Here is a 14,011-nt window from a genome sequence, read left to right as displayed (position 1 = left end):
TCTGGCCTAATAGCTAAGGTCTTAGACTCGTACCCTGGCCTAATGGTTAAGGTCTTAACTCTTACTCTGGCCTACTGGTTAAGGTATTAACTCTTACTCTGGCCTAATAGCTAAGGTCTAAGACTCGTACTCTGGCCTAATGGTTAAGGTCTTAACTCTTATTCTGGCCTACTGGTTAAGGTCTTAACTCTTACTCTGGCCTAACAGCTAAGGTCTTAACTCTTACTTTGGCCTAATAGCTAAGGTCTTAGACTCGTACTCTGGCTTAATGGTTAAGGTCTTAACTCTTACTCTGGCCTAATGGTTAAGGTCTTCGACTCGTACTCTGGCCTAATGGTTCAGGTCTTAACTCTTACTCTGGCCTACTGGTTAAGGTCTTAACTCTTACTCTGGCCTAATAGCTAAGGTCTTAGACTCGTACTATGACCTACAGGTTAAGGTCTTAACTCTTACTCTGGCCTAATAGCTAAGGTCTTAGACTCGAACTCTGGCCTAATGGTTAAGGTCTTAACTCTTACTCTGGCCTAAGAGCTAAGGTCTTACCTCTTACTCTGGCCTAAGAGCTAAGGTCTTAGACTCGTACTCTGGCCTAATGGTTAAGGTCTTAACTCTTACTCTGGCCTACTGGTTAAGGTATTAACTCTTACTCTGGCCTAATAGCTAAGGTCTTAGACTCGTACTCTGTCCTAATGGTTAAGGTCTTATCTCTTTCTCTGGCCTACTGGTTAGGGCCTTAACTCTTACTCTGGCCTAATAGCTAAGGTCTTAACTCTTACTCTGGCCTAGTAGCTAAGGTCTTAGACGGTCTTAACTCTTACTCTGGCCTAATAGCTAAGGTCTTAGACTCGTACTATGGCCTACTGGTTAAGGTCTTAACTCTTACTCTTGAATACAGTTTAAGGTCTTAACTCTTACTCTGGCCTAATAGCTAAGGTCTTAGACTCGTACTATGGCCTGCTGGTTAAGGTCTTAACTCTTACTCTGGCCTACTGGTTAAGTTCTTAACTCTTACTCTGGCATAATAGCTAAGGTCTTAGACTCGTACTCTGGCCTAATGGTTAAGATCTTAACTCTTACTCTGGCCTAATAGCTAAGGTCTTAGACTCGTACTCTGGCCTAATGGTTAAGGTCTTAACTCTTACTCTGGCCTAATAGCTAAGATCTTAACTCTTACTCTGGCCTAATAGCTAAGGTCTTAGACTCGTACTCTGGCCTAATGGTTAAGTTCTTAACTCTTACTCTGGCCTAATAGCTAAGGTCTTAGACTCGTACTATGGCCTGCTGGTTAAGGTCTTAACTCTTACTCTGGCCTACTGGCTAAGTTCTTAACTCTTACTCTGGCATAATAGCTAAGGTCTTAGACTCGTACTCTGGCCTAATGGTTAAGATCTTAACTCTTACTCTGGCCTAATAGCTAAGGTCTTAATTTTTACTCTGGCCTAATAGCTAAGGTCTTAGACTCGTACCCTGGCCTAATGGTTAAGGTCTTAACTCTTACTCTGGCCTACTGGTTAAGGTCTTAACTCTTACTCTGGCCTAATAGCTAAGGTCTTAGACTCGTACTCTGGCCTAATGGTTAAGGTCTTAACTCTTATTCTGGCCTACTGGTTAAGGTCTTAACTCTTACTCTGGCCTAACAGCTAAGGTCTTAACTCTTACTTTGGCCTAACAGCTAAGGTCTTAGACTCGTACTCTGGCTTAATGGTTAAGGTCTTAACTCTTACTCTGGCCTAATGGTTAAGGTCTTCGACTCGTACTCTGGCCTAATGGTTAAGGTCTTAACTCTTACTCTGGCCTACTGGTTAAGGTCTTAACTCTTACTCTGGCCTAATAGCTAAGGTCTTAGACTCGTACTATGACCTACAGGTTAAGGTCTTAACTCTTACTCTGGCCTAATAGCTAAGGTCTTAGACTCGAACTCTGGCCTAATGGTTAAGGTCTTAACTCTTACTCTGGCCTAAGAGCTAAGGTCTTACCTCTTACTCTGGCCTAATAGCTAAGGTCTTAGACTCGTACTCTGGCCTAATGGTTAAGGTCATAACTCTTACTCTGGCCTACTGGTTAAGGTATTAACTCTTACTCTGGCCTAATAGCTAAGGTCTTAGACTCGTACTCTGTCCTAATGGTTAAGGTCTTATCTCTTTCTCTGGCCTACTGGTTAGGGCCTTAACTCTTACTCTGGCCTAATAGCTAAGGTCTTAACTCTTACTCTGGCCTAGTAGCTAAGGTCTTAGACGGTCTTAACTCTTACTCTGGCCTAATAGCTAAGGTCTTAGACTCGTACTATGGCCTACTGGTTAAGGTCTTAACTCTTACTCTTGAATACAGTTTAAGGTCTTAACTCTTACTCTGGCCTAATAGCTAAGGTCTTAGACTCTTACTCTGGCCTAATGGTTAAGGTCTTAACTCTTACTCTGGCTGACTGGTTAAGGTCTTAACTCTTACTCTGGCCTAATGGTTAAGGTCTTAACTCTTACTCTGGCCTAATAGCTAAAGTCTTAACTCTTACTCTGGCCTAATAGCTAAGGTCTTAGACTCGTACTATGGCCTACTGGTTAAGGTCTTAACTCTTACTCTGGCCTACTAGTTAAGTTCTTAACCCTTACTCTGGCCTAATAGCTAAGGTCTTAGACTAGTACTCTGGCCTAATGGTTAAGGTCTTAACTCTTACTCTGGCCTAATAGCTAAGGTCTTAACTCTTACTCTGGCCTAATAGCTAAGGTCTTAGACTCGTACTCTGACCTAATGGTTAAGGTCTTAACTCTTACTCTGGCCTACTGGTTAGTGTCTTAACTCTTACTCTGGCCTAATAGCTAAGGTCTTAACTCATACTCTGGCCTAATAGCTAAATTCTTAGACTCGTACTCTGGCCTAATTGATAAAGTCTTAACTCTTACTCTGGCCTAATAGCTAAAGTCTTAACTCTTACTCTGGCCTAATAGCTAAGGTCTTAGACTTGTACTATGGCCTACTGGTTAAGGTCTTAACTCTTACTCTGGCCTACTGGTTAAGTTCTTAACTCTTACTCTGGCCTAATAGCTAAGGTCTTAGACTCGTACTCTGACCTAATGGTTAAGGTCTTAACTCTTACTCTGGCCTACTGGTTAGTGTCTTAACTCTTACTCTGGCCTAATAGCTAAGGTCTTAACTCATACTCTGGCCTAATAGCTAAATTCTTAGACTCGTACTCTGGCCTAATTGATAAGGTCTTAACTCTTACTCTGGCCTAATAGCTAAAGTCTTAACTCTTACTCTGGCCTAATAGCTAAGGTCTTAGTCTCGTACCCTGGCCTAATGGTTAAGGTCTTAACTCTTACTCTGGCCTACTGGTTAAGGTCTTAACTCTTACTCTGGCCTAATGCTAAGGTCTTAGACTCGTACTCTGGCCTAATGGTTAAGGTCTTAACTCTTATTCTGGCCTACTGGTTAAGGTCTTAACTCTTACTCTGGCCTAACAGCTAAGGTCTTAACTCTTATGTGGCCTAATAGCTAAGGTCTTAGACTCGTACTCTGGCTTAATGGTTAAGGTCTTAACTCTTACTCTGGCCTAATGGTTAAGGTCTTCGACTCGTACTCTGGCCTAATGGTTAAGGTCTTAACTCTTACTCTGGCCTACTGGTTAAGGTCTTAACTCTTACTCTGGCCTAATAGCTAAGGTCTTAGACTCGTACTATGACCTACAGGTTAAGGTCTTAACTCTTACTCTGGCCTAATAGCTAAGGTCTTAGACTCGAACTCTGGCCTAATGGTTAAGGTCTTAACTCTTACTCTGGCCTAATAGCTAAGGTCTTACCTCTTACTCTGGCCTAATAGCTAAGGTCTTAGACTCGTACTCTGGCCTAATGGTTAAGGTCTTAACTCTTACTCTGGCCTACTGGTTAAGGTATTAACTCTTACTCTGGCCTAATAGCTAAGGTCTTAGACTCGTACTCTGTCCTAATGGTTAAGGTCTTATCTCTTTCTCTGGCCTACTGGTTAGGGCCTTAACTCTTACTCTGGCCTAATAGCTAAGGTCTTAACTCTTACTCTGGCCTAGTAGCTAAGGTCTTAGACGGTCTTAACTCTTACTCTGGCCTAATAGATAAGGTCTTAGACTCGTACTATGGCCTACTGGTTAAGGTCTTAACTCTTACTCTTGAATACAGGTTAAGGTCTTAACTCTTACTCTGGCCTAATAGCTAAGGTCTTAGACTCTTACTCTGGCCTAATGGTTAAGGTCTTAACTCTTACACTGGCTGAGTGGTTAAGGTCTTAACTCTTACTCTGGCCTAATGGTTAAGGTCTTAACTCTTACTCTGGCCTAATAGCTAAAGTCTTAACTCTTACTCTGGCCTAATAGCTAAGGTCTTAACTCTTACTCTGGCCTAATAGCTAAGGTCTTAGACGCGTACTCTGGCCTAATGGTTAAGGTCTTAACTCTTACTCTGGCCTAATGGTTAAGGTCTTAGACTCGTACTCTGGCCTAATGGTTGAGGTGTTAACTCTTACTCTGGCCTACAGGTTAAGGTCTTAACTCTTACTCTGGCCTACTGGTTAAGGTCTTAACTCTTACTCTGGCCTAATAGCTAAGGTCTTAGACTTGTACTATGGCCTACAGGTTAAAGTCTTAACTCTTACTCTGGCCTAATAGCTAATGTCTTAGACTCAAACTCTGGCCTAATGGTTAAGGTCTTAACTCTTACTCTGGCCTAATAGCTAAGGTCTTAACTTTTACTCTGGCCTAATAGCAAAGGTCTTAGACTTGTACTCTGGCCTAATGGTTAAGGTCTTAACTCTTACTCTGGCCTACTGGTTAATGTCTTATCTCTTACTCTGGCCTAATAGCTAAGGTCTTAGAATCGTACTCTGGCCTAATGGTTAAGGTCTTATCTCTTACTCTGGCCAACTGGTTAGGGTCTTAACTCTTACTCTGGCCTAATAGCTAAGGTCTTAACTCTTACTCTGGCCTAGTAGCTAAGGTCTTAGACTCGTACTCTGGCCTAATGGTTAAGGTCTTAACTCTTACTCTGGCCTAATAGCTAAAGTCTTAACTCTTACTCTGGCCTAATAGCTAAGGTCTTAGACTCGTACTATGGCTTACTGGTTAAGGTCTTAACTCTTACTCTGGCCTACTGGTTAAGTTCTTAACTCTTACTCTGGCCTAATAGCTAAGGTCTTAGACTCGTACTCTGGCCTAATGGTTACGGTCTTAACTCTTACTCTGGCCTAATAGCTAAGGTCTTAACTCTTACTCTGGCCTAATTGTTAAGGTCTTAGACTCGTACTCTGGCCTAATGGTTAAGTTCTTAACTCTTACTCTGGCCTAATAGCTAAGGTCTTAACTCGTACTCTGGCCTAATAGATAAGGTCTTAGACTCGTACCCTGGCCTAATGGTTAAGGTCTTAACTCTTACTCTGGCCTACTGGTTAAGGTCTTAACTCTTACTCTGGACTAACAGCTAAGGTCTTAACTCTTACTTTGGCCTAATAGCTAAGGTCTTAGACTCGTACTCTGGCCTAATGGTTAAGGTCTTAACTGTTACTCTGGCCTAATGGTTAATGTCTTAGACTCGTACTCTGGCCTAATGGTTAAGGTCTTAACTCTTACTCTGGCCTACAGGTTAAGGTCTTAAATCTTACTCTGGCATACTGGTTAAGGTCTTAACACTTACTCTGGCCTAATAGCTAAGGTCTTAGACTTGTACTATGGCCTACAGGTTAAGGTCTTAACTCTTACTCTGGCCTACTGGTTAGGGTCTTAACTCTTAGTCTGGCCTAATAGCTAAGGTCTTAACACTTACTCTGGCCTAATAGCTAAGGTCTTAACTCTTACTCTGGCCTAATAGCTAAGGTCTTAGACGCGTACTCTGGCCTAATGGTTAAGGTCTTATCTCTTACTCTGGCCTACTGGTTAGGGTCTTAACTCTTACTCTGGCCTAATAGCTAAGGTCTTAACTCTTACTCTGGCCTTTTAGCTAAGGTCTTAGACTCGTACTCTGGTATAATGGTTAAGGTCTTAACTCTTACTCTGGCCTAATGGTTAAGGTCTTAACTCCTATTCTGGCCTACTGGTTAAGGTTTTAACTCTTTCTCTGGCCTACAGGTTAAGGTCTTAACTCTTAATCTGGCCTAATAGCTAAGGTCTTATTCTTACTCTGGCCTAATAGCGTTAAGACCTTATCCTGTAGGTCAGAGTAAGAGTTAAGACCTTAACCAGTAGGCTAGAGTAAGAGTTAGGACCTTAACCAGTAGGCCAGAGTAAGAGTTAAGACCTTAACCAGTAGACCAGAGTAAGAGTTAAGACCTTAACATGTAGGCCAGAGTACGAGTCTAAGACCTTAGCTATTAGGTCAGAGAAAGAATTAAGACCTTAGCTATTAGGCCAGAGTAAGAGTTAAGACCTTAACCATTAGGCCAGAGTACGAGTCTAAGACCTTAGCTATTAGGCCAGAGTAAGAGTTAAGACCATAACCTGTAGGCCATAGTACAAGTCTAAGACCTTAGCTATTAGGCCAGAGTACGAATCTAAGACCTTAGCTATTAGGCCAGAGTAAGAGTTAAGACCTTAACCAGTAGGCCAGAGTAAGAGTTAAGACCTTAACCAGTAGGCCAGAGTAAGAGTTAAGACCTTAACCAGTAGGTCAGAGTAAGAGTTAAGACCTTAACCATTAGGCCAGAGTGCGAGTCTAAGACCTTAGCTATTAGGCCAGAGTACGAGTTAAGACCTTAGCTATTAGGCCAGAGTAAGAGTTAAGACCTTAACCATTAGGCCAGAGTACGATTCTAAGACCTTAGCTATTAGGCCAGAGTACGAGTCTAAGACCTTAGCTATTAGGCCAGAGTAAGAGTTAAGAACTTAACCATTAGGCCAGAGTACGAGTCTAAGACATTAGCTATTAGGCCAGAGTAAGAGTTAAGACCTTAACCAGTAGGCCAGAGTAAGTGTTAAGACCTTAACCTGTAGGCCATAGTATGAGTCTAAGACCTTGGCTTGTTAGGCCAGAATAAGAGTTAAGACCTTAGCTATTAGGCCAGAGTAAGAGTTAAGACCTTAACCTGTAGGCCAGAGTAAGAGTTAAGACCTTAACCATTAGGCCAGAGTATGAGTCTAAGACGTTAGCTATTAGGCCAGAGTAAGAGTTAAGACCTTAGCTATTGGGCCAGAGTAAGAGTTAAGACCTTAACCATTAGGCCAGAGTAAGAGTTAAGACCTTAACCAGTAGGCCAGAGTAAGAGTTAAGACCTTAGCTATTAGGCTAGAGTATATGTTTAAGACCTTAGCTATTAGGCCAGAGTAAGAGTTAAGACCTTAACCATTAGGCCAGAGTAAGAGTTAAGACCTTAACCAGTAGGCCAGAGTAAGAGTTAAGACCTTAGCTATTAGGCTAGAGTATATGTTTAAGACCTTAGCTATTAGGCCAGAATAAGAGTTAAGACCTTAACCATTAGGCCAGAGTACGAGTCTAAGACCTTAGCTATTAGGCCAGAGTAAGAGTTAAGAACTTACCCAGTAGGCCAGAGTAAGAGTTAAGACGTTAACCTGTAGGCCATAGTACGAGTCTAAGACCTTAGCTATTAGGCCAAAGTAAGAGTTAAGACCTTAGCTATTAGTCCAGAGTAAGAGTTTAGACCTTAACCATTAGGCCAGAGTACGAGTCTAAGACCTTAGCTATTAGGCCAGAGTAGGAGTTAAGACCTTAGCTATTAGGCCAGAGTAAGAGTTAAGACCTTAACCTGTAGGCCATAGTACAAGTCTAAGACCTTAGCTATTAGGCCAGAGTAAGAGTTAAGACCTTAACCAGTAGGCCAGAGTACGTGTCTAATACCATAGCTATTAGGCCATAGTACAAGTCTAAGACCTTAGCTATTAGGCCAGAGTAAGAGTTAAGACCTTAACCAGTAGGCCAGAGTAAGAGTTAACACCTTAACCATTAGGCCAGAGTACAAGTCTAAGACCTTAACCATTAGGCCAGAGTACGAGTCTAAGACCTTAGCTATTAGGCCAGAGTACGAGTCTAAGACCTTAGCTATTAGGCCAGAGTAAGAGTTAATACCTTAACCAGTAGGCCAGAGTACGAGTCTAAAGACCTTAGCTAATAGGCCAGAGTAAGAGTTAAGACCTTAACCAGTAGGCCAGAGTAAGAGTTAAGACCTTAACCATTAGGCCAGATTACGAGTCTAAGACCTTAGCTATTAGGCCAGAGTACGAGTCTAAGACCTTAGCTATTAGGCCAGAGTAAGAGTTAAGACCTTAACCATTAGGCCAGAGTACGAGTCTAAGACCTTAGCTATTAGGTCAGAGTACGAGTCTAAGACCTTAGCTATTAGGCCAGAGTAAGAGTTAAGACCTTAACCAGTAGGCCAGAGTACGAGTCTAAGATCTTAGCTTTTAGGCCAGAGTAAGAGTTAAGACCTTAACCAGTAGGCCAGAGTAAGAGTTAAGACGTTAACCATTAGGCCAGAGTAAGAGTTAAGACCTTAACCATTAGGCCAGAGTATGGGTCTAAGACCTAAGCTATTAGGCCACAGTAAGAGTTAAGACCTTAGCTATTAGGCCAGAGTAAGAGTTAAGACCTTAACCATTAGGCCATAGTACGAGTCTAAGACCTTAGCTATTAGGCCAGAGTAAGAGTTAAGACCTTAACCAGTAGGCCAGAGTAAGAGTTAAGACCTTAACCTTTAGGCCAGAGTAAGAGTTAAGACCTTAACCTGTAGGCCAGAGTACGAGTTAAGACCTTAACCTGTAGGCCATAGTAGGAGTCTAAGACCTTAGCTTTTAGGCCAGAGTAAGAGTTAAGACCTTAACCAGTAGGTCAGAGTACGAGTCTAAGACCTTAGGTATTAGGCCAGAGTAAGAGTTAAGACATTAACCAGTGGGCCAGAGTAAGAGTTAAGACCTTAACCATTAGGCCAGAGTACGAGTCTAAGACCTTAGCGATTAGGCCAGAGTAAGTGTTAAGACCTTAAAAAAGTAGGCCAGAGTAATAGTTAAGACCTTAACCTGTAGGCCATAGTACGAGTCTAAGACCTTGGCTGTTAGGCCAGAGTAAGAGTTAAGACCTTAGTTATTGTGCCGACCTTAGTTATTGTGCCAGAGTAAGAGTTAAGACCTTAACCATTAGGCCAGAGTAAGAGTTAAGACCTTAACCAGTAGGCCAGAGTAAGAGTTAAGACCTTAGCTATTAGGCCAGAGTACGAGTCTAAGACCTTAGCTATTAGGCCAGAGTAAGAGTTAAGACCTTAACCTGCAGGCCATAGAAAGAGTTAAGACCTTAACCAGTAGACCAGAATAAGAGTTAAGACCTTAACCATTAGGCCAGAGTACGAGTCTAAGACCTTAGCTATTAGGCCAGAGTAAGAGTTAAGACCTTAGCTATTAGGCCAGAGTAAGAGTTAAGACCTTAACCATTAGGCCAGAGTACAAGTCTAAGACCTTAGCTATTAGGCCAGAGTAAGAGTTAAGACCTTAACCTGTAGGCCATAGTACGAGTCTAAGACCTTAGCTATTAGGCCAGAGTAAGAGTTAAGACCTTAGCTATTAGGCCAGAGTAAGAGCTTAGATATTAACCATTAGGCCAGAGTACGAGTCTAAGAACTTAGCTATTAGGCCAGAGTAGGAGTTAAGACCTTAGCTATTAGGCCAGAGTAAGAGTTAAGACCTTAACCATTAGGCCAGAGTATGATTCTAAGACCTTAGCTATTAGGCCAGAGTAAGAGTTAAGACCTTAACCTGTAGGCCATAGTACAAGTCTAAGACCTTAGCTATTAGGCCAGAGTAAGAGTTAAGACCTTAACCTGTAGGCCAGAGTACGTGTCTAATACCATAGCTATTAGGCCATAGTACAAGTCTAAGACCTTAGCTATTAGGCCAGAGTAAGAGTTAAGACCTTAACCTGTAGGCCAGAGTACGTGTCTAATACCATAGCTATTAGGCCAGAGTACGAGTCTAAGACCTTAGCTATTAGGCCAGAGTAAGAGTTAAGAACTTAACCATTAGGCCAGAGTACGAGTCTAAGACATTAGCTATTAGGCCAGAGTAAGAGTTAAGACCTTAACCAGTAGGCCAGAGTAAGTGTTAAGACCTTAACCTGTAGGCCATAGTATGAGTCTAAGACCTTGGCTTGTTAGGCCAGAATAAGAGTTAAGACCTTAGCTATTAGGCCAGAGTAAGAGTTAAGACCTTAACCTGTAGGCCAGAGTAAGAGTTAAGACCTTAACCATTAGGCCAGAGTATGAGTCTAAGACGTTAGCTATTAGGCCAGAGTAAGAGTTAAGACCTTAGCTATTGGGCCAGAGTAAGAGTTAAGACCTTAACCATTAGGCCAGAGTAAGAGTTAAGACCTTAACCAGTAGGCCAGAGTAAGAGTTAAGACCTTAGCTATTAGGCTAGAGTATATGTTTAAGACCTTAGCTATTAGGCAGAATAAGAGTTAAGACCTTAACCATTAGGCCAGAGTACGAGTCTAAGACCTTAGCTATTAGGCCAGAGTAAGAGTTAAGAACTTACCCAGTAGGCCAGAGTAAGAGTTAAGACGTTAACCTGTAGGCCATAGTACGAGTCTAAGACCTTAGCTATTAGGCCAAAGTAAGAGTTAAGACCTTAGCTATTAGGCCAGAGTAAGAGTTTAGACCTTAACCATTAGGCCAGAGTACGAGTCTAAGACCTTAGCTATTAGGCCAGAGTAGGAGTTAAGACCTTAGCTATTAGGCCAGAGTAAGAGTTAAGACCTTAACCTGTAGGCCATAGTACAAGTCTAAGACCTTAGCTATTAGGCCAGAGTAAGAGTTAAGACCTTATCCAGTAGGCCAGAGTACGTGTCTAATACCATAGCTATTAGGCCATAGTACAAGTCTAAGACCTTAGCTATTAGGCCAGAGTAAGAGTTAAGACCTTAACCAGTAGGCCAGAGTAAGAGTTAACACCTTAACCATTAGGCCAGAGTACAAGTCTAAGACCTTAGCTATTAGGCCAGAGAAAGAGTTAAGACCTTAGCTATTAGGCCAGAGTAAGAGTTAAGACCTTAACCATTAGGCCAGAGTACAAGTCTAAGACCTTAGCTATTAGGCCAGAGTACGTGTCTACGACCTTAGCTATTAGGCCAGAGTGAGAGTTAAGACCTTAGCTATTAGGCCAGAGTAAGAGTTAAGACCTTAACCATTAGGCCAGAGTACGAGTCTAAGACCTTAGCTATTAGGCCAGAGTACGAGTCTAAGACCTTAGCTATTAGGCCAGAGTAAGAGTTAATACCTTAACCAGTAGGCCAGAGTACGAGTCTAAAGACCTTAGCTAATAGGCCAGAGTAAGAGTTAAGACCTTAACCAGTAGGCCAGAGTAAGAGTTAAGACCTTAACCATTAGGCCAGATTACGAGTCTAAGACCTTAGCTATTAGGCCAGAGTACGAGTCTAAGACCTTAGCTATTAGGCCAGAGTAAGAGTTAAGACCTTAACCATTAGGCCAGAGTACGAGTCTAAGACCTTAGCTATTAGGTCAGAGTACGAGTCTAAGACCTTAGCTATTAGGCCAGAGTAAGAGTTAAGACCTTAACCAGTAGGCCAGAGTACGAGTCTAAGATCTTAGCTTTTAGGCCAGAGTAAGAGTTAAGACCTTAACCAGTAGGCCAGAGTAAGAGTTAAGACGTTAACCATTAGGCCAGAGTAAGAGTTAAGACCTTAACCATTAGGCCAGAGTATGGGTCTAAGACCTAAGCTATTAGGCCACAGTAAGAGTTAAGACCTTAGCTATTAGGCCAGAGTAAGAGTTAAGACCTTAACCATTAGGCCATAGTACGAGTCTAAGACCTTAGCTATTAGGCCAGAGTAAGAGTTAAGACCTTAACCAGTAGGCCAGAGTAAGAGTTAAGACCTTAACCTTTAGGCCAGAGTAAGAGTTAAGACCTTAACCTGTATGCCAGAGTTCGAGTTAAGACCTTAACCTGTAGGCCATAGTAGGAGTCTAAGACCTTAGCTTTTAGGCCAGAGTAAGAGTTAAGACCTTAACCAGTAGGTCAGAGTACGAGTCTAAGACCTTAGGTATTAGGCCAGAGTAAGAGTTAAGACATTAACCAGTGGGCCAGAGTAAGAGTTAAGACCTTAACCATTAGGCCAGAGTACGAGTCTAAGACCTTAGCGATTAGGCCAGAGTAAGTGTTAAGACCTTAAAAAAGTAGGCCAGAGTAATAGTTAAGACCTTAACCTGTAGGCCATAGTACGAGTCTAAGACCTTGGCTGTTAGGCCAGAGTAAGAGTTAAGACCTTAGTTATTGTGCCGACCTTAGTTATTGTGCCAGAGTAAGAGTTAAGACCTTAACCATTAGGCCAGAGTAAGAGTTAAGACCTTAACCAGTAGGCCAGAGTAAGAGTTAAGACGTTAGCTATTAGGCCAGAGTACGAGTCTAAGACCTTAGCTATTAGGCCAGAGTAAGAGTTAAGACCTTAACCTGTAGGCCATAGAAAGAGTTAAGACCTTAACCACTAGACCAGAATAAGAGTTAAGACCTTAACCATTAGGCCAGAGTACGAGTCTAAGACCTTAGCTATTAGGCCAGAGTAAGAGTTAAGACCTTAGCTATTAGGCCAGAGTAAGAGTTAAGACCTTAACCATTAGGCCAGAGTGCAAGTCTAAGACCTTAGCTATTAGGCCAGAGTAAGAGTTAAGACCTTAACCTGTAGGCCATAGTACGAGTCTAAGACCTTAGCTATTAGGCCAGAGTAAGAGTTAAGACCTTAGCTATTAGGCCAGAGTAAGAGCTTAGATATTAACCATTAGGCCAGAGTACGAGTCTAAGACCTTAGCTATTAGGCCAGAGTAGGAGTTAAGACCTTAGCTATTAGGCCAGAGTAAGAGTTAAGACCTTAACCATTAGGCCAGAGTATGAGTCTAAGACTTTAGCTATTAGGCCAGAGTAAGAGTTAAGACCTTAACCTGTAGGCCATAGTACAAGTCTAAGACCTTAGCTATTAGGCCAGAGTAAGAGTTAAGACCTTAACCTGTAGGCCAGAGTACGTGTCTAATACCATAGCTATTAGGCCATAGTACAAGTCTAAGACCTTAGCTATTAGGCCAGAGTAAGAGTTAAGACCTTAACCAGTAGGCCAGAGTAACAGTTAAGATCTTAACCATTAGGCCAGAGTACGAGTCTAAGACCTTAGCTATTAGGCCAGAGTAAGAGTTAAGACCATAACCAGTAGGCCAGAGTAAAAGTTAAGACCTTGCCTATTAGGCCACAGTAAGAGTTAAGACCTTATCCAGTAGGCCAGAGTAAGAGTTAAGACCTTAACCAGTAGGCCAGAGTACGAGTCTAAGACCTTAGCTATTAGGCCAGAGTAAGAGTTAAGACCTTAGCTATTAGTCCAGTGTATGAGTCTAAGACCTTAGCTATTAGGCCAGAGTAAGAATTAAGACCTTAACCAGTAGCCCAGTGTAAGAGTTAAGACCTTAACCATTAGGCCAGAGTACGAGTCTAAGACTGTAGCTATTAGCCCAGAGTAAGAGTTAAGACCTTAACCATTAGGCTAGAGTAAGAGTTAAGAACTTAACCAGTAGGCCAGAGTAAGAGTTAAGACCTTAACCTGTAGGCCATAGTATGAGTCCAAGACCTTAGATATTAGGCCAGAGTAAGAGTTAAGACCTTAGCTATTAGGCCAGAGTAAGAGTTAAGACCTTAACCATTATGCCAGTGTATGAGTCTAAGATCTTAGCTATTAGGCCAGAGTAAGAGTTAAGACCTTAACCATTAGGCCAGAGTATGAGTCTAAGACCTTAGCTATTAGGCCAGAGTAAGAGTTAAGACCTTAGCTATTAGGCCAGAGTAAGAGTTAAGACCTTAACCATTAGGCCAGAGTACGAGTCTAATACCTTAGCTATTAGGCCAGAGTAAGAATTAAGACCTTAACCAGTAGGCCAGTGTAAGAGTTAAGACCTTAACCATTAGGCTAAAGTACGAGTCTAAGACCTTACCTATTAGCCCAGAGTAAAAGTTAAGACCTTAACCATTAGGCTAGAGTAAGAGTTAAGATCTTAACCTGTAGGC

This window comes from Triturus cristatus, chromosome 10, assembly GCF_964204655.1.
Source record: "Triturus cristatus chromosome 10, aTriCri1.1, whole genome shotgun sequence".
Lineage (NCBI taxonomy): Eukaryota > Metazoa > Chordata > Amphibia > Caudata > Salamandridae > Triturus > Triturus cristatus.
The sequence above is the reverse complement of the archived record's forward strand: the minus strand, read 5'-3'. Positions refer to the sequence as shown.